This window comes from Leucopleurus acutus (genome assembly GCF_964270905.1).
Source record: "Leucopleurus acutus genome assembly, chromosome: 13".
In the NCBI taxonomy this organism is placed as follows: domain Eukaryota; kingdom Metazoa; phylum Chordata; class Mammalia; order Artiodactyla; family Delphinidae; genus Leucopleurus; species Leucopleurus acutus.
In genome coordinates, this window is record NC_139155.1 from 24,106,398 (window position 1) to 24,127,271 (window position 20,874).

The 20,874-nt window shown below is 44.5% G+C and overlaps 1 protein-coding gene across 1 annotated transcript in view; it reads left to right on the forward strand.

The window, feature by feature from the left end:
• MYO5B (myosin VB) overlaps positions 1 to 20,874 on the forward strand; it is a 396,769-nt gene that overhangs the window by 22,051 nt on the left and 353,844 nt on the right. The window lies entirely within an intron of this gene.

The following is a 20,874-nucleotide window of genomic DNA, read 5'->3' on the forward strand; positions in this document are numbered from 1 at the left end:
GCTCTCCATCCGTAAGCGCTCTCCATCCGTAAGCGCTCTCCATCCGTAAGCGCTCTCCATCCGTAAGCGCTGTCCATCCGTTACTTGGTCTTGGCACTTGCTCATATCTTCCTCTTATGTCTCTGCTCCTGTCATTGGTCTGCACTGTTGTTTGTTTCTTGGGTGGCTGCTTAACTTTTTACGTATTTGCCTCATCTCCTTAACTTATCCAGGAGGACAGAGACCACGCCGAGGGCCTGACACCGTGTTATACCTAACAGGCACTTGGTACTTGCTCATTTGAAGAGCAGGGCTGCATGGAGATGAGCAGCCAAGCATTTGAGATTCTGGTATTTCTGTAGAGTTTTGAAGGGCCTGGAACATTCTAACGGAGGGGGGACTGGCTGCCAGGAGAGTCTTAGGGAGGCAGGTGCGGTCTACTAGGGGTGCAGTATTTTTGTACCTCTTCACTTAAGAAACAGGAGTAAGAAGAGGATGATGGAGTGCTGAATTTCCTGCACACTCTTCCGTTAGGTAAAATGTATGCGTTTCTTCCTGCTTACTCTTTTCTGACCTCATGTTCTAGACTTTTATAATATAATCTTTTTTTCAAACATCTTTATTGGTGTATAGTTGCTTTACAGTGTTAGTTTCTGCTGCATAACAAAGTGAATCAGTTATACATATACATATCCCCATATCCCCTCCCTCTTGCGCCTCCCTCCCGCTCAAGCCTTTTGTAGTATAATCTTAAAGTAAGACAGGAAATATTAAAAACTGACAGTGCTGTTAATGACATACTGTGTGGTTTAGGTGAAAGAACACTGGATTGGCAGTCAGGGCTCAGAATTCTTGTTACATTTATGCCATTTCCTTGCTGTGAGGACTTGGGCCAGTGGCTTCATCTCCCTCAACTTTGTCTTCTTACGTGTTAAATGGAGGCAATTGGGTTTTCCTCACACTACTGTTGAGAGCAAGAATGAAATTAAAATCGTGGTATGAAGGGAACTTTAAAGAGTAAGGAAGGAGTACTAGACCAGTAGGAGGCATTATGATGAGAAAAGTGAGTTGTGATTAGAAAAATGTAATACAAATGGATGGCTAGGAAGTAAAGTTGAATTATAAATGAAATAGGTGTCTACAGAGGTCCCCAGTTTATTGACAGGTTAGATTCTGAAGGTTACTTTAAGTACAGTGTCAGTCTGTTCAGGCTGCTATGACAGAGTACCATAGGCAGGGTGGCTTATAAAAAACAGAAACTTATTTCTTTCAGTCCTGGAGGCTAGAAGTCCAGGATCGGGGTACCAGCATGCTCAGGTCCTGTTGAGGGCCCCCTTCCAGGTTGCAGATGGCTGTCTTCTCCTTTTATCCTCACATGGCAGAAAGGAGGTGAGAAAACTCTGTGAGGTGTCTCTTCTAAGGTACTAATCTCATTCATAAGGCTCCATCCTCATGACTTAATTACCTCCCAAAGACCCTACTTCCTTGTACCATCACTTGGGAGGGTTAGGATTTCAACATACGAATTTGGAGGGGATGTAAATATTCAGCCCGTATCATTCAGCATTTAGGATCTTTCTCACAGAGACAGTGCTCTAAGTGGTGATCCAGTTGAAAAGCAAGCACTGAAAGCCTGTTTAACTCATCCTGTATCCAAAGCAGGTGCTGCTGTGGTACACAGATTGTACACAGAGCTGTTTCTCTGAGAAAATGCCTTTGAAGACGTCTCCTGTCCCTCTTTCATTGCCTGTCCGTCAGAGTCCTGCCTCTAACCTCACTCTTCCTTGTGCTGAGCGTGGGAACTCACTGGACTTTATTTAAAAAAATTTTTTTTAAACTTTTTATTTTATATTGTAGTATAATTGATTAATAATGTTGTGTTAGTTTCAAGTGTACAGGAAAGTGATTCAGTTATATGTATATCTCTTCTTTTTCAAATTCTTTTCCCATTTAGGTTGTTACATAATATCGAGCAGAGTTCCCTGTGCTATACAGTAGGTCCTTGTTAGTTATTTACCTTAAATATAGTAGTGTGTACATGTCAATCCCAAATTCCCTAACTATCCCTCACCCCCCATCCTTCCCCTGGTGACCATAAGCTCGTTCTCCAAGTCTGTGAGTCTGCTTCTGTTTTGTAAATAAGTTCATTTGTATCATTTTTTTTTAGATTCCGCATATAAGCCATATCATACCATATTTCTCTTTCTCTGACTTGCTTCACTTAGTATGATAATCTCTAGGTCCATCCGTGTTGCTGCAGATGGCATTATTTCATTCTTTTTAATGGCTGGGTAATATTCCATTATATATGTACCACATCTTCTTTATCCATTCCTTTGTCGATGGAAACTCACAGGACTTTAGGTGGAGATGGACCTGCTGTTGATTCTGGCCAGGCTTTCCTTAGTGCCCGTGGCTGCCCAAAACACACAGCTTCTCTGCTGCCTTGTCCCTGGAGCAAATCACTGCTTTTCTGTTATTTTTTGGTAGGTTTTTCAATTAGTGATAGTGGGAAAATAGGAATGGAGTAGTAGTCCTCTGCCTATTCAATATGTTAGTTATGACTGCTTTGGTTGTGAGTGACAGAAAACCCTGCTATCGTGACTTGAACCATCATGGGGTTTATTTTCCACCGTGTATAACAAGAAGTGTTGATGTGGGTAGCCCAGGGCTGATGTGGCAGTTCTGCCTGTTTTACTCTTCTGCTCTCTTTACTTATCTTGAGACTTCACCCTCATGTCAGCATGCCTGCATTCCAGGCAGAAAGAAGGTGGAAGGGTGACAAGCAAAAGGTGCCTTTTTCTGTTTAAAAAAAAAATTATATATATATATATAATATTGATATATATAAAACTTCATTTTGAAACCATTTCAAACTTACAGAAAAGTTACGAGAATAATCCAAGGAATTCCTGTATGCCTTGGGTTTCAAGTTTCACCAGGTGACCCAGTAATGTCTTCTATAGTAAAGTAAAGGGTTCAATCCAGGATTACTTGTTATACCTGCTGCTCGTCACTCTATCAGTGGTTACCTTCAGTCTAGAATGTTTGCTCAGTCTTACCTTGGCTTCATGTCACTGTTAGAAAGGCCCTCCATTTGGGGTAGGTATTTTGGGCCAGATACTGTGATGACCACTGCAGCCTCTTGGGTGGCACATTTTGTCTGATTTGTCCTGTTTCTGGTGGTGGTAACTTTGATCACTTCTTGAAGAGTGTGTCGGTTGGGTTTCTCCTCCGTGAAGTTACTTTTTTCTCCCTTTTGTAATAAATATTTTGTGAGAAATACTTTGAGATGATACAAATTTCTTTTTCTCACCTCATTTTCATCTACTAATCTTATCATCTCAATGTCTCTTAAATTTATTTTTAATATTGTGGTTACCACGTAATGACTTGTTATTACCCTCATTCCTTCTCCATTTACTTGTTGGCTTCTGTTGTAAGGAAGCGCTTTCTCTTCTCCCCATACATATCCATGTATTCACTTACCTGTATGTGCTTGTGAGCATGTATTTTGTTCAGTGGGTTATAATACGTGATGGTCATTCATTTTGGTGTTTAGATTGTCCCAGATGAGGTCCATGAGTGCTTCTTTAAACTGACCTCTGTGTCCTCTTGACACGTTCTTATCACTTTTCACCACAACACGTTCCAGACTCATTCTGTGTGTCTCTGCCCAAGCCCAGAATCAGCCATTTCTCTAAGGAGGTCTGGTTCTTTCAGTGGAGAGTGGCACTTAGAAACCAGTTTCTGGGCACTGAGTGGTTGCTCAGGAGTGTTGCTGCCCCAGGTCCTTTAAGGGGGACAGAGCTAGGAAATGATTGTGTATACACCCACAATCCCATACGCACATATACACTTAGTTTTTTTTAAAAAAATTAATTTATTAATTTTTGGCTGTGTTGGGTCTTTGTTGCTGCGTGCGGGCTTTCTCTAGTTGTGGCGAGCGGGGGCTACTCTTCATTGCGGTGCGCTGGCTTCTCAGTGCGGTGGCTTCTCTTGTTGTGGAGCACGGGCTCTAGGTGCACGGGCTTTAGTAATTGTGGCACGTGGGCTCAGTAGTTGTGGCTCACGGGCTCTAGAGCGCAGGGTCAGTAGTTGTGGCTCACGGGCTCTAGAGCGCAGGCTCAGTAGTTGTGGCTCACGGGCTCTAGAGCGCAGGGTCAGTAGTTGTGGCACACGGGGTTAGTTGCTCTGCGGCATGTGGGATCTTCCCGGATCAGGGCTTGAGCCCGTGTCCCCTGCATTGGCAGGCGGATTCTTAACCACTGCACCACCAGGGAAGTCCCAAGGGTTTTAACATAAATAGAAGTCCACACCAATACCTTCAAATCCAGACCAGCCTTGCTTTCCATATTTGTACTCCCTTTCTCTGGGGACTTTGCTTCCAGAGTCTCAACCCTGGGCCGAGCCTGGCTGGAGGACCCCCCACTCACTTGTATCTGGGCTCTGACTTCAGATCTCTGCTTGGGCCTCACCCCTTCCCTCTAGGCTACCTGCTCGTTTAGGCCTCCTGGCTTAACAAAAAATCTTTACTTTGAGATGACTGTAGATTCACATGCAGTTGTAACGGATAATGCAGAGTGATCCTCTGTAGCTTTTAGTCAGTTTCCCCCAATGGCAGTGTCTTGCAGAACTATAGTACAATGTCACAACCAGTATTTTGTCATCGATACAGTCAAGATACAGGACGTTTCGATCACCACAGGGATCCCCTCCTATTTTTTTTTTTTTTTACAGCCACACCCGTCTCCACCTGCCCCCACCCCCTTTTTAACCTCTGACAACAACTAATCGGCTCTCCGTTTATAATTTTGTCAGAATATTACGTGTGGAATCATACAGTGTGTAACCTTTTGGAATTGGCTTTTTCTCTCAGCATAATTCTCTGGAGATTTATTTATGCTGAGTGTATTGATAATTCATTCCCTTTTTATTACTGAGTATTATTCCATGGTAAGAATGTACCACAGTTGAACTGTTCACCCACTGAAGGGTATCTGGGTTGTTTCCAGCTAATGGCTATCACAATAAAGCTGCTATAAATACTGGTGTACAGGTTTTTGTGTGTGTGAAGGTAGGTTTCCATTTCTGAGAAATGCCCAGAAGTATGGTTGCTGGGTTCCACAGTTGTGCATGTCGAGCTTTTAAGGAACTGCCAGACGGTGTGAATGAGCCCGTTTCTCCACATTGTCAGTATTTCAGGTTATTTTTTTAAAATAAACTTTTATTTTAGAACCATTTTAGATTTACAGAAAAATTGTGATACTAGAGTTCACTTGTACCCTATCCCTGGTTTCCTCTGTTAACATCTTATGTTAGTATGCTACATTTGTTACCATTAATAAACCAATGTTAAAACATTGAAGTCTATACTTTATTCATATTCCCTTAGTTTTTACCTAGTGTCCAGGCTGGTCCTGGTGTAGCTGAGGAGCAGGGGGGTGGGGAAGCCCCAGCTTATTGCAGAGACTGCTGGGGAAGGGGAATTGGGGGAGGGGCCCCTAACGGGGGCAGCTGGCCCTTCCAACCTGAGAGACAAAGGAGATGTAGGGATATTCATGGAAGAGACAGACTGTCTTCTAAAATGCCAGGTGTCAGGAGTGTCCTTCTTTCCCGAGTCTTCTGGAGCTGCAGGCCTCTAAAAGGACCTCAGTAAATCACCTTGTCACCAGATTTCCCACTCTACTTCCTTAGCTGTTGAACAGGTTTGACGTGTAAGGATGAAGGCTCTTGGTGTGTTCTGGAAGTTTGAGGAGAGGAAGGCAAATGGAGAGGTCCTGCCTTCCATGCTTTTAGAGATAGTAATGAAACCAAGAGGATCATTCTTAGCTGGGCTGGTGCCTTAGGGGGTTAGCACTTTAATGAACAATTTATCAATGCAGTGCTGAATAATTTAGAATTAACAAAAAGCCAGCCAAGGCCCCATGTGGTCCTTCATATAAGTACAATCTAAATACCATAGAACCTTGCTTTATGTGAAATTTTACAACTTTCGCTAATGGTTTATTTCTGAATTATTAGTTTAACCTAGACTGTAAGCCCCCAGGGCAGCAGTGGCCTTTATACATAGGTTTTTTTTTACAAATGATGAAGTGGTTTTGCCTCACAAATGGGGCCAGATGGCAGATGGGCTTGGCTTTATTTATTTTGGAGACTTGAACATTCAAGTTATATATATTGCTTTAAAAAATCGAAAGGAGCCCTAGGCGTAGGAGATTGTCTCTTGATTATGGGTCATTGCCTGTCTCAGCTGGGGAAGCAGGGGGAAAGAGGGCTTCTTGGAGGGCATTGGATCTCCAATGAAATCTTAAAGAGCCAGTAGGATTTGGGCCAGAGGACAACAGAGGAAAATGACCTTTCATGGGGTAATCCAATTCTGATTTGTATAGCTATTTGCCTCCAAAGACTTATTTCTCATGTGCTATAGATCAAGCCTCTAGAGGCTGGGACAGTTGACAATCTCTAGATTAAAGAGGGAGGTTGAATAGTATGGAACAGAATGTGGAACTGAGGCAGGATGAATGAAACGGATGCCAGGGGTCCTTACACCCATCGCATCAGTAGCTCAAGGCTTCTTGTTTCAGAGGTCAGTACTACAAAGTCTCATACCTTAAAAAAAAAAAAATCGTCCTCAGTATTTGGAGACATGTGATACAAACACACTGCAGGAGGGCACAGTAGTGGCCTTCGAACTTTCAAATTGTGAGTGCATACAGGGCAGCGAAAGCAGAGGGAACTTTGTGCAATACACAGAAAGAATTTTCCTAAGAAAATATAGTAAATTCTTTGGGCTTTGTTCAAACGTACCCGCTGGGGCGTGCTTGCCAGGGTAGCAGTCACTAAAAATGTGCTTAGGGGATTTAGTTAACTTGTGTAGGTCTTTAATATCCTTTCCAGGGAGTTCTTCCTTTCAAACTTTCTTGGCTTCTTTTCTATTCACTTAAAAGATTGGAACCATTGATTTAGTGTATGCATTCAAGATTGGCAGTTCTTTCCAAATGAAATAAAACTTGAGATCCAAGACTGTGATCTTCAAAAAGTGAAATGTTGCATACTTGTACTTGGTTTTGCTAAAGATGGGAATGCAGTAGGTTACACCTGGGGGGAAAGCTCCAGTGTCCCCCTTTAGCCATACATTGTGTCCCTATCAGTGGTGTTTTCATGAGACATTTAACTCAATCTAATCTCCTGTTGAGGAACGTTATGCAATCAAAATCCTGAACTAATAAGAGGTTTCTCTTGGTAGGGGTGGGAAGTGGGAGTAAGGAGGGAAATTCTACTTCATATTTTATGTACAAAGCAGTTCAAATTTTATTTATTTGCAATGAGCTTGTAATTCTTAACTTGGTACACTCTAATCTATTAGAACTTTAACTTCTGTTTAAACATCAGGTTAAAAAAATTTAACAGATGTGCTTATACCTGTCTTTTCTGTGGCTTAACTGAAAACTAAGCATGGCCATTTCATAAAATAATTTGGGCTTCTGTGACCAACATTGCCCATTAGGTGAACCCACCTGGGGGATCACTCATAAAATGTGTGGCCAGTAAGTCCTGGGGCCAGTGTGTATTCTGGGGGAGATACGAATGGCATGCTACCTGATACCTGGCAAAAGGTAATGACTCCTCTGGTAGCTGATAAGAGGACAGCGACAAGTTGTGGTCAGAGTTTAACCATCACTTTGGGAGAAAATGTTTGCTTGTGGATGAACCATCCAAACCTTGGGGTGCAGGAGAGCCATGTGCCAGCCTTGCAGCTTGAGGGAACCGTCCACCGCCTTCCATCAGCTGTCTCCTTACTCTGAGTGGGCAGACCCCTGGGAGAAGGAGAATCTGGCTGGCGCTGATTTTCCAGTTATGTTAAATGTTGATCAGTGGCATTCTGGTAGATGTGTGTCTCCTGAGTTGGTTACCAGTTAGCCTCCCTGGTGTGTAAACCTGCAGCCATCCCCTCTGGGGGTCCCCGTGCAAGGTGAGGGTCATGCCTGGCACACCAGAGATACTTCAGAACTCTGCCAGATGCCTGATGAGCCGCAGCCTGCTCCCGCCCCGCTACCCGCCCAATAGAAGGGTTGGGGGGACCTCCAGGGAGCAAAATACAGCTTGTGATACAACAGCGCTGAGTTGACACCTGGTCTTAACGTTTCTTAACCCGCTTTGGCTCCAACCGGAAGGTACATTTTGTATTTGTCCCTCTTGATAGAAACTAAATTAAAAAAAAAAGAAACTAAATTTTAAAAAATCATCACAATTTGAAAATCTTGTTAATTTTATTAAACAGACCTAATTCCACAGGGAGCATTGAGTTACAGACATTCTGTATAATGTACATAGATACCTTATCGAGGGGACCTTTCCCTTAAATGAAAGTCCTGTTAAATGGGGCAGGGAGTGCTCAGTCGTCAATTAAGCTACCTGTCTTCCTCAGGGGATACACCAGTTGCAGGTGGGATGTGTTGGCAGCCATGCCACTAGTGCCACTGGCCCGGCTAGGGCGTTACTGCTTGAAGAGATTACCACCCATAATAAGGTGCAGACCTTAGAAGGCACATTTGAGGTCTGAATAGAGGGTGAAAGTGAGACCTAAGTAACTAACTCATAAAGATCACTAGAATACAAGTAGTAATGCAAAAGGCACCCTGCTTAGGAATGGTGAGTCCCCTGACAGCCAGCTTCTGTGGTCCAAGTCCTGCATGAGGATCTATTGGCCTTTTCATCTAAAACCTAAAAGCATCACTAAAAACCATCTTGTGGTTTCAGGCAGAAGAGAGACACTTAGTTTCCTTGAATGTTTCTTTGCCTGGAATGTTACACCTGAAATAGTGTGAACTATTTTGTGATGCTGTTTGTGTTAAAAATAGTAGGTTCTGTTCCTGCCCACATGGCTATCATATGAAGTTTATAGAATTCAGCTCTGGAAGGGACGTTAGAGGCCATCTGATCTGTGTTTTGGGATCTCAGAGCGCATCTGAGTTTGCATCACGCTCATGTCTCCTCTCTCCTCTTGTCCCTGATATAAGCAGAGTAGCCACCTAGAGTCTAGGCCAGCTCCGTGGGTTACTTGTTCTTCCTGCTGCGGCCTGAACAGTCCTGGTTTGTGAGAGGTGCCTGGTCTCTGCTGAATGGAGTGCTTTTTAGAAGGAGATGCTGACCAGACCTGGGACTCTGTTTTTTTGTTAGGAAAGGTGCTCACAATCCTATCAGAAATGCAGTGCAGAGAGTTTCCCAAGGTATCAGGCACCTCGGCTGCGGGTGGGGGACTAAAGATAATGAAATAAGATAGGAGGGGAAACTAAGATCATGTGCCCCAGGAGAGTCATCTAGACGTGCTGCCAGGGCATCGCCTCCTCCCTTGATGTGATGGGTTGAGAAAGTAGAATGGCCTTGCAAATGAAGTGTGCAGAGCTGGGCCGACGTTGGACAATGCTGGGGAGGGAAAAACCAGAACACGCATGGGGCCCCTGCTTGCCAACCTCCTGGTAGAGTGGCGGGCACACAGGGGAAAGACATCTCTCTGAGTGAGTGGGGGCCAACCTCGTTAACCCCTCTTATGCGTGACTTTTCCTCTTTTTGGAGAGTAAACAGGTGGGATGGGGAGAAAGGAGTAAATATAAGCAGGCTTGGCTGGGCCTCTCATTCACTGGAGGTCTCACTACATGAGGTCTTAGATTATCTTGGGTCTTGGAAAGCTGACACCCTTGGTAGCAATCTGTTTCAGAGGATCTGCTGATTGCACTGCGTTCCACGCACTGTGTTCCATGAAGTCATTTTTGTTATTACTTACAGTTGCGTGAACACTGACCAAAAAAATCATTGAAATGTAAAATGTGGTTGCCTTGAGCAGTTTGTAAAAGGGGATCTCTGCCAAGGGCCCTTTGCTTTGCCTGTGAATGTTGCTGTACCCGGAAATGTGAGGGGGAGAAGCTGCCCTGGTGGAGTGGGATCAGCTGTGAGAGGTTTGCACAGCCAGGAGACGCGTCTTCCAGTCACCTGAGTGGTGCGCTGCTGACCTCTGGGTTGCAGACGATGCTGCCTCTGAAAGGCTGGCACAGTGCAGGGTCCATGGACCCTCTGTGGTCTGATCTGATGTCCTCCAGCATCAGCCCATGAAGGGGATGTACTTCAGGGGTTGATGTGATGTGGTTGAGGCCTTCTAGAATATGCCACAGATTGCCTGACGGTCTGGGGTTTGCCTTGTCTCATGGGTTCCTCGGGGCTGCGGCTGAGCAGTGTTGGCAGTCGTAACTAAATTTGCTCTTTACAGGCAAGGCGTCCTCTGTGGAAAGGCTGTCCTCACTAGGAGATTGCGTGGGCTTTCCAGATTGTTTAACAGCATATTAGACATTCTTCTGCTGTCCTTAACCTGCAGCGTCAAAATTGGGCACAGGGATTCCTACCCTGAGTGGTGGTGACATTCAGCAATATGCTAGCGTTTGGCAGGAACTGGCTTGGCATGGGGCGGTGAGGGGTGGTTCCGAAGGTTGTTTTACTCTTGCAGTTGCTGTCGAAGAATGTTAAGTGCAGAAGTGTTAGAACCTGATTCAAAGAGAGTTTGGGCCAGGCAGAACAGTTTCAGAAAGGGCCCTTGCCTGCAAGATGGAAACACAGAATTTGAGAATGTGTGAAGCCTCCTTGCCAGGGGCGACCTCTCGGGAAGCACTGCAGCTGGAAAGGTGGCCATCTGCCTGGCCTGCAGGCTACCTTGTATGTGGTCATTTCCATAAACCAAAAAAAAAAAAAAAAAAAAGAAGATGCCAAACCAGTTTAGCAAAAATCTGGTGGCCCTGCCCTTGGCTAGTTTCCTCAGCCTCCCAGCTTCCTCAAGTGGGCATCTTCTAATTCTGAACAGAACAAAACAACATAACACTTCATGTTCTGTTTTTCCTTTAGAAACTTTCACCTCCGCCTCTGGTTTGGCAGCTGGGAGGGGGCTCCCATCCCCAGAGCTGTGTCTGACAGTGTTCAGGACCCCGGAGTTCTTGGCCTTTGCGTCCTGGTTGCCCCATGGCGGGGACTCTGTCCAGAGCTTGATTGTCCCCATGGATGCTTTCTGGGGTCACTGATGTCTCTACGTCAGGGGCTGAGGGAAGCTGAGGCGTCAGGGCTGCACAGGTGTTCCACAGTCTGATTTTTTGAGGGAGAGGTGGGATATGATAAGAGCAGTGACTCTTGGGCTCCTGGAAACCAGGCCTTATTACCATCCCCTTCCTCTAAATCCCTTCCGTGTCTGTGGTCTAGTCACACAATTGAGTGTGTGGGCGTGTGCTCTTTGCGGGGGTGAGAGGAAAGAGGGTTCTTCGTTTAATGTGAGATCATCTTTTTTCTCAGCCAGATTGGGAGTTCCACAAGGGGGCAACTGTGACCTTAGTGCTTTGTGCCGGACCCCCAGATGGTGAGTCCTGTACTATAAGAGGGACACGGACAAAGTGAAGCATATTTTGAGCAGAAAGGCCAGGGTGGTGAGGGGGGCAGGAAACCAAACCATGTGAGAAATGGTTGAAATGTTTCAGGGCTTCTTCTAGAGAATGAGTTCAGAATGGGCTGCTGTTGGTAGTTGGGTGTGGGCACTGGGTGTGAACACTGTCTCCACATGTTCTGAGCTTAGCATGGGACTGAGAGTGCAGTGGGGAGGGACGGGGAGAGTTGATGTAATTGAGGATTTACTCTGTGCCAGCCTTGAAGATGTCATTTCCTCTCGCTGAGGTCACAGCTGTGACTAGTGGGTGAAAGTCTCAGGGAGAGAGATTCCAGCCCAGTCTAAGACATGACTCTCAGAAGACTGGAATTGTCTACCGAGCCGCTCCCTTGGGAGTGCTCACACGGGAGCTGGCTGGCCTTCCGTGGGGAGTGCACCCGCTCCATGGCTTGTCCACAGGATGTGTTCAGTTAGGACCATTCTTTCCTGAGATAGTCCTTACTTTTGGGGGATTAAAATGTCTATCCTTTTGGAGGATGTTGCCGATGGTCTCTGAAGTTAAGTAAATATCAACTGGTCCATAGATTCTCCTTTAGAGATTATGGCTGCCTCCTAAGCCCTGTGTGTAAGACCCCTTTCAACACTGAGGTCCTATGGCTGTGGCCTCTGTAAAGGTAACTCTTAGAGAGCCTGGTGTAAATGGCTGCTAAACGTTAAAAAAAAGAGCTGTTCGTATAAAATAGAATTGCCAGGAGAGCAGTTATCCTGGATTGAGCCCGAGTTAGGGATGTAGGTGCACACCTGGCAGACCCTACTGTTGCTTCTGCTTCTGTCTTTACATTGGATATTCTTTTTCTTTTCTTGGCATACCTCATTTTATTGTACTTCATAACTTCATAGTGTTACATTTGTTTTGTGTTTTTTTTGAATTTTTGAATTTTATTTTTTTATACAGCAGGTTCTTATTAGTCATCCATTTTATACATATGAGTGTATACATGTCAAACCCAATCTCCCAATTCATCACACCACCACCACCCCTCCCCTGCCACTTTCCCCCCTTGGTGTCCACACGTTTGTTCTCTGCATCTGTGTCTCAATTTCTGCCCTGCAAACCGGTTCATCTGTACCATTTTTCTAGGTTCCACATATATGCGTTAATATACGGAATTTGTTTTTCTTTTTCTGACTTACTTCACTCTGTATGACAGTCTCTAGATCCACGCACGTCTCTACAAATGACCCAATTTCGTTCCTTTTTATGGCTGAGTAAGATTTCATTGTATATATGTACCACATCTTCTTTATCCATTCATCTGTCGACGGGCATTTAGGTTGCTTCCGTGACCTGGCTATTGTAAATACTGCTGCAGTGAACATTGGGGTGCATGTGTCTTTTTGAATTATGGTTTTCTCTGGGTATATGCCCAGTATCATATTGGCTTCTTTCACATAGCAATATGTATTTAAGCTTCCTCCATGTCTTTTCAAGACTTAAGAGCTCATTTCTTTCTGGTGTTAATATTCCACTGTCTGGAATTTATCCACTCACTCTCTTAAGGATATCTTGGTTGCTCCCAAGCTTTGGTAATTATGAATAAAGCTGCTACGCACATTCATGTGCAGGTTTTCATGTGGACATAAGTTTTCCACTCATTTAGGTAAATACCAAGGAGCACGGCTGCTGAATCCTATGGCAAGAGTATGTTTAGGTTTTGTAAAAAACAGCCAAATACTTAACGTCATTTTCATCTACCGAACAAGTACATAAAATTCACTGTTTTGCAACGTTAAGGCCCACATCTCACAGTAAAGGTTATGCCTTTAGCTTTACTTACCTAGGTATAAAGTGCCCCAATACATTCTAGGAAAGAGTTTCCACACTGCGTCTCAGTATACAGCATTTCCATTTTGATGACAGAGCCAAAGGCTAGGAGTCTACCTTGACGTCTCTTCCCATCACCTCTCCCGTCCCAGCCACTGCCAAGTTCCATCACTTGTACTCAAGTCCAAGTCAGTGCTGTCTTTCACCTAAGCCACAACGACCCCCTTGTAACTGATCTCTCCACCTCAACTCCTGCCCCCCAACCACTCGCCACAGTGTAGCCAGAATGAGTAATTAAATCTATATTGAATCGTGCCACGCCCCTCTTTAAAAACGAACAATTGATTCCCTTTGATTATAGGATAAGATCCAAATTTCTTACCTCACCAAAAGGCCCTAAGTGACCCTATTTAGGCCTATTTCCCTATCTTCATATCAAGCCCCCTCTACTGTTATTTACAGCATTCCTGCCCCTTTGACCTTTCCTACAGTTCTTTCAACATTACAAGCTCTTCCCTACCTTGGGCCTCTGCACTAGCTTTTCCCTCTGCTTGAAACAGACTTTTCTCCCTGACTCCAGCTGAGCTCCTTTCCCTCAGGAGCTTCTTCGCATCTCTTGCTTTCTAAATGAGGCCACCCTCTCAAGTCTGAAATAGGTACTCCTGTTGTTCTTGCGTCATCCTCTTCTGTTTCACTTATACCACCCATCAAATTGATCATCTCACATTTATCTGTGTACCGACTTAGTGTTTGCCCCGCCCACTAGACCAAAAGCTATGAGGGCAGAAGCCATGTCTGTTTTGTTTACAAGTGCATACCCGGTGCCTGGTACAGGGTAAGCACTTAAATGATGGTTGAGTTAAAGAACTGATTGAACAAATATGGAGCTTGGTTTTTTGGTTTTTTAATTCTCAATCAGAATTCACTAAAACTCTACAGAAAAACTTCAGAGATTTTACTCTGTATAACAAAAGAAGTTCCCACAGCTAAATGCTGGTATTCTCATAGGTGGAAATAAAGGGTAGCAGAAGCATATCTAATGTGGAAGGGTGCACACAAAGCCATTTCCCTGAGAACATTAGTTCTAGGTACCAGGGACCAGGAAGGAAGGGACCAGAAAGTAGTGAGTTCAAAGTCATCAATAAGCGAGTTATATTAGTTTGATACGATAAGGTCTTCTTGGACCCATGTGTCTAACGCAGAAACAGTCTCTGGCATATCAGATACACAGGTATTTATGGCACAAAAAAGGTAGGAAAAAGAAAGATCACTGAGTCTCCCATTGGCTCACACGTGGATACTGCCAGGAACCTCTAGACCCTCAAGCAAATTTGCCCTTTCCTACACCAACACCTCAGCTGGGCAGGTGAGCCTCTACTCCCTGCTCTTATATATTTAGACTTTCCACCTCCTTTTCTATCTTCTTGGCAAAGCCATTTCTGACCCTTAGGAACCAGAATTACGCCTTTCCCTTGTGTGAAGTTCTTACTACATGTACTGTTCATGCAGTTTACAATTTAATCATCAATTACCTTTGTAAATGGACAGACTCCTATAATAGGGAATGTACCTGGGGAGACCCCTCAATATCACCTGGTCCAAAGTCCTCATTTTGAAGGGAAAATCCCAAGGCGCATGGAGGTGACAGATTTAGCCAAGGTCAGAGTCCAGGGTTGAGAGCACTAAAATGGGAATGTCAGTTGCCCAGCTCCCAATCTAAGGCTGCCTGGTCACTGTCTCCCCAAGGAGTCAGCATGCTCTGAGGAAGGAGCTGTGTTATCAACCTCTTGGCGTGTGGAGAAACTTGCTGAATATCGATGCCTAGGCTAAGAATGATAATGTGTATGGATCACCACGAAGCTCAGATTACACGTAAACGTGCACCACGGTGTCTGCTCTTATCCTCACCATTACTCGGCATTTCCAGAGAAGAGCTGGCTGCACAAAGCACTGTCATTCTACAGCTCCTCTCATGCGTGAAGACTAACAACCACAAGAGACAAAGAGAAAGTTTAAACTCATTACCCTGGGTAGACTCTCAAGGAAGTAAGATGGGTTTGTCTAGAGCTGTCATTCACTTCTGAAACTAAACAGACCCTAGTTGAGATACAGTCAGCCTCAGAGTTAGGTGAACCAAACCCACAGCTAAGCACAGGCAGAGCTCCTCTGACCTTCGGAAAGACCTAAGAAATCAGGCACAAGTTTTGTTGCGATATAAATTCCTCCCTCCCTGTGTTGTCAAAAAAAAAAAAGAAAAAAAGATGCCTTCCTCCACTTTCTGACTCGGATATGTAATGATTTCAGTCCTTGCAGAAAACTTTTCATACATTCCAACCAGCTGGCATTTTCAAAGTGCTTCCACATGCTTATTCTCCTCCTTGACCCCCATAACCATTTTCCAAGGCTGGGCCTAAACTTGGAACCCAGGAAACCTCAAGCAGAGAGAGGTTAAGTGCCATCCAAAGTCACCCAGCTCAACAGCAGCAGAGCCCAGGCTTCCAGCTCCCGGTTGCTCTCAGAGTGCAGCGCGTGGTCACATCATCTGGCTTCTCACAGAAGGAATGAAATTGGGTCATCTGTAGAGATGTGGATGGACCTAGAGACTGTCATACTGAGTGAAGTGAGTCAGAAAGAGAAAGACAAATATCGTATATTAACGCATACATGTGGAATCTCGAAAAATGGTACAGATGAACCGGTTTGCAGGGCAGAAATAGAGACACAGATGTAGAGAACAAATGTATGGACACCAAGGGGGGAAAACCGCGGTGGGGTGGGGATGGTGGTGTGCTGAATTGGGAGATTGGGATTGACATGTATACACTGATGTGTATAAAATTGATGACTAATAAGAACCTGCTGTATTAAAAAAACAACAACAAAAAGCCAATATGAAAAGGCTTCATGTTGTGTGATTCCAACTATAAGCCATTCTGGAAATGCAAAATTCTGGAGACAGTGAAAATATCAGTGGTTGCAAGAGGTTAGTAGGAAGGGAAGGATGGTTAGGGCAGTGAAACTACTCTGTATGATACTGTCATGGTGGATACATGTCATTATACATTTGTCAAAACCCGTGAAACATAAAACACTGAGAGTGAAACCTAAACTCTGGCCTTTGAGTGATGTTAACAGCTGATGAGCCTGCACTGACACGTGATGTACCACTCTTGAGAGGGTGTCGATCATGGGGAGGCTGTGCGTGTGTGGAGGCAGGAGGCACATGGGAGCTCGCTGTACTTTCTGCTCAATTTTGTTGTGAATCTAGAGCTGCTCTAAAATTGAAGTCTACTTAAGGCGGCAGAAGGCATAGGAGATTGTGGTGCTTGTGTACTGATGGTAGATGTCTCCTAAAAGTTGATTTTAAATACGAAATATATCTTCTTTTAATCCATGTTAAATAGTTCTGGAAGCCCAGTGGACTGGCTCTGGGTAGTTGAGTGCTGGTTTATTTGGCTTTGAATTGGAACAGTCTGAAGGCTCTGTTGAGGCTGTGGTCCCAGAAAGGCATGGGACCTCACTGGAACCTCTCTCTTTGTGCATGACCACAGCAGGTGCCATTTTATTCATTTATTTCCTCTTCTAGTTTCTGCTCTTGGCCTGTTAGTATGAAAGGACTTGAAGTTAACTTTTAAAAACACATTAGGGACTTCCCTGGTGGCGCAGTGGTTGGGAATCCACCTGGCAATGCAGGGGACACGGGTTTGAGCCCTGGTCCGAGAAGATCCCACGTGCTGCAGAGCAACTAAACCCATGTGCCACAACTACTGAGCCTGCGCTCTGGAGCCCGCAAGCCACAACTACTGAAGCCTGCGCGCCTACAGCCCGTGCTCTGCAACAAGAGAAGCCACCACAATGAGAAGCCTGCGCACCGCAACGAAGAGTAGCCGCCGCTCGCGCAACTAGAGAAAGCCCACGCACAGCAACGTAGACCCAACGTAGCCCAAAACAAAACAAAACAAAACAAACCCACCATTTAAACTTACCTCGAAGTCATCTCTGACACTGCGATCCTTCCTATTTCATAAAGCATTTTTAGATCTATTTGTCTCGGTTTCTGAGATTCCGTTTAGTGCTCAGAAATTCTACCTCTCATAAACTAGTCAGAGAGGAGGTCACTTTTCTGATTGGTAAAAAGACAGTTGCCAAGTCTTATGTAAACACACTTAGCTTTTTCCTCTTCCGTTTTGCACCTGCTCTGATAGGAGAAATAGGATGAAACAACTTACTGCGTGTATTGGGAGAGCCAGGCAAAGCAACTTAATGACTCTTCTCTGAATAATTTGGGAGCATCAGGACTCTTTCATTAGAATGTAAATAAACTGCTGGAAGGTGGTTAGAAGCAATGGTGAGTGTACAAACATTAGGAAGATTTTAACTCAAAATATTGAGGGTGAGATGAAAAAACTTTTACTTAAGGATTACCAAGATACATAGCTGGTTGAATACAGGCACTTGTAGTCCATTTAAATCTTGCCCTAATATGGGTCGTATTTTAAAAGATGATGGTAAGAATACTGGTTAAAGTTATTTTAAGCTCTACTAATGAAGAGCTTTGTTTTAGTTAAAGGCTAAATATATTTAGTTAAATTTATACCAGAAGAGATAATTCTTCACTCACTGTGCATACATGAAATGAAGTCTAGCTGTTTGTGCTACATGATTGCTTCTTACCTGGAGTGATTGCAGCTACTGTTTATGGAGTGTCTCCTCATGTCAGAGACATATACATTGACACATATAAATTTGGAAAAGTGTTTTTTCCTAACTTTTATTTTTTACATTAGTCTGTGAGTTAAAACCACTAGAAGAAGAGCTGCAATTAGGATTAAGGTCTGTCTGCTCTACAGCAGACCTTTCCAGTCTGTTCTGCTACCTCTTTACTGTGCTACAAGCAAAGTACTTGGAAGACAGACTTGTGAGTGCTGGCCTTATAAGCCTAAGTGTACAACTTAATAGCTAGTGTCAGGCAGGGTTGTAGCAGAACCACCTTGGACAGGTGAGAATTTACTCATTCATTCCAGGGCCTCAAACAGCCCTTGCTGTGACTAATTCCAGTCACTCCTACCTCACTGTGGCCTGTCCCAGTTAGAAGTGCTTATTAAACAAGCTAATGGATTATTAATCTGTGCTTTTGCTTGTTAAGCAGTTTGAACTAAATGCCCTCATGGTACTTCCAGATAATAGGTAACAGATGTGAACTCAAACTGATGTTTGTAGACTAGACACAAGGCACCGAGATGGTTGAGGACTCTTCCCAAGGTCTTTGAGCCCCACCTTGACTTTACCACCTGAACTCTGCCTGCTTCTCCCCAACATGCTGGCGGGCTCGGAGTTACCGTTACTAATCAAGGAAGGCATGGTGGAGCGTTAACGGTTCAAAGTTTAAGAACCAAGGGGGCCAAATTTAGCAAACAGAAAGGGGATTCTTGCCCTCAGTGTCATGTGGTCGTGGATTGTCAGACGTTTCTTGTTGACTTTTTGGGTAAGCTTTAAAATTTTTCACACAATCAATATAATTTGGTAAAAATACAAACAACATAGGGATCTCTGGAATAAGAAGTGAAGCCCACGTGCCCATATCCCTCCTTTCTCAGAGGCAACCTCTGTAATTCTCCAGGCACGCACACCTACACACACACACACACACATACACGTGTGGAGGTTCTGCATAAATAAGGCAGGCTTTGTGAGGCGACCGCACACCCATGGGGCCCTGGCCCTGAAGGGACCCTCGTGTTCACAGAGCCTAGGGAAGCTGACTGCCCTTGTCGGGGTTCAGCCAGGTCCTTGGCCTCACGGGCATCTTGCTGTACCAGCTGATCATGTGCTTCCTGACGGTGGGAAGGTACGGATGGTGGTGGAGATGTGTTCCAAGGCTGCAGGAGTTGGGAGGCAAGGATAGTGTGGTCTTGTACACAGACTTTGCTCAAATCCCCACTCACAGGCTGACGTGGTTTTATTTTTTATGTTTTTGCGGTACGCGGGCCTCTCACTGTTGTGGCCTCTCCCGTTGCGGAGCACAGGCTCCGGACGCGCAGGCTCAGCGGCCATGGCTCACGGACCCAGCCGCTCCGCGGCATGTGGGATCTTCCCGGACCGGGGCACGAACCCACATCCCCTGCATCGGCAGGTGGACTCTCAACCACTGCGCCACCAGGGAAGCCCTTGTTTTATTTTTATAAGAAAAACAAAGTATTTTTCCCAGGTTGCTGCTATGCTTATCGGTTGCCAGAATATATTCCATCCTTTAGGAGTTTCTAATATTCTATGTCCTGCGTTATTATTAAGATAACATTTCTCATTGCACATGGGGTCCCTCCTAGCTTGAGAGTCACTATTTTGAAGTGAACACTTGGGGCATTATATTTTGGTGCCTTACGTAAGACATCCTTAGTTTTAATCTCCCAGACAATGAACATGACCATACTCTTTTTACTGAAATTAGAGTGTATAAAATGCAAATGTGCCATGTTATCCTTTTGGGTAAGCTGGAATGTTAGGTGATGAATTTGCGCCATAGGACGTCGATATTCTTGTGGAAGACCTAATCAGAAACTCACAATTACTTTATAGCCCTGACGATGAGACGACTACTTCAAATCTGCATTACCATGCTACTGGTAATAATTTTAGTTTGAGTTCCTGCACTTTTATAAGGGAAATAAACTCTAGTTGCTGCTTGCCTCAGAGTGGAATCCAGAATTCACCAATGTATGAACAAAGGGCATGAGTAACTTTCCAGTGTGACGTTATTTTTGTTTTTTAGTTTTGCAGAATATGTGTTTTTGATGAACACCAACTAATATACATAGATTTGACACCCACTCTATGTAGGTTTTAAGAACCCCAGTATCAGAACTTAGGAAATGATTATTTTAGCTTTTCTGAGTCGTAAATTCAAGGTATAAATCACAGTAAAACATTTTAGGCAGGTTTCTTTGGTCATTTGGGCCTGTGGGTGGTGGTGTACAGGGATCACCTGTTCTCATGTGGTTCTTACCTCGGAAAACTTGTGGTGTCAAGACCTGTGGGCAGTCAGTCTTGTGGTGATCGGGGTAACGGATAATGCTTTAAGCTCCTTTCTGGTCTCAGTGCTTAAGGTTTTAGTCAAATCTTAAATAAAAATCACTAAAAAGCTGTCCTTTGGAATCATGCTGAAAGCAGCGGCACCTCATTTGCTAGACTATTACCTGTCATCTTTCATCTCTCTCAATATAGGAGGGATGTCTTTAGTTTCTTAACCCAGACTCATCATTCCTGAATGTTCCGTACAGGTTCCAGTGAGGGAGTACTTTCTCTGTGGGTCAAGCCCTGGGACACCCAGGGAAGCCTCTGAGATTCTGTGAAGCAGCTTATGCTGTATGACTAGGCAGGTGGCTTTAATTAATTGCCTGCCATCTCAGCAGGAAATAAGGGGGCGCTCAACCAGGACACGGGGTCAGCAGGCTGTGCTTTCCACAAGGTCCTGAAAATTGAAGTGCTGTATAATGTGTTGGTCTTCAGCTGAAGAACTGTGGTCTGGAGAGGACTTCCTCGTTATGATGACTCAGCTCTCCTGTGTACATAATTCTTCGTTCCAATTACCGCTCTCAGCATGCCTCCAGCTTTCTTAGATCAGAGGCCAAGGAGGATTTGAACTGGGTGGGTG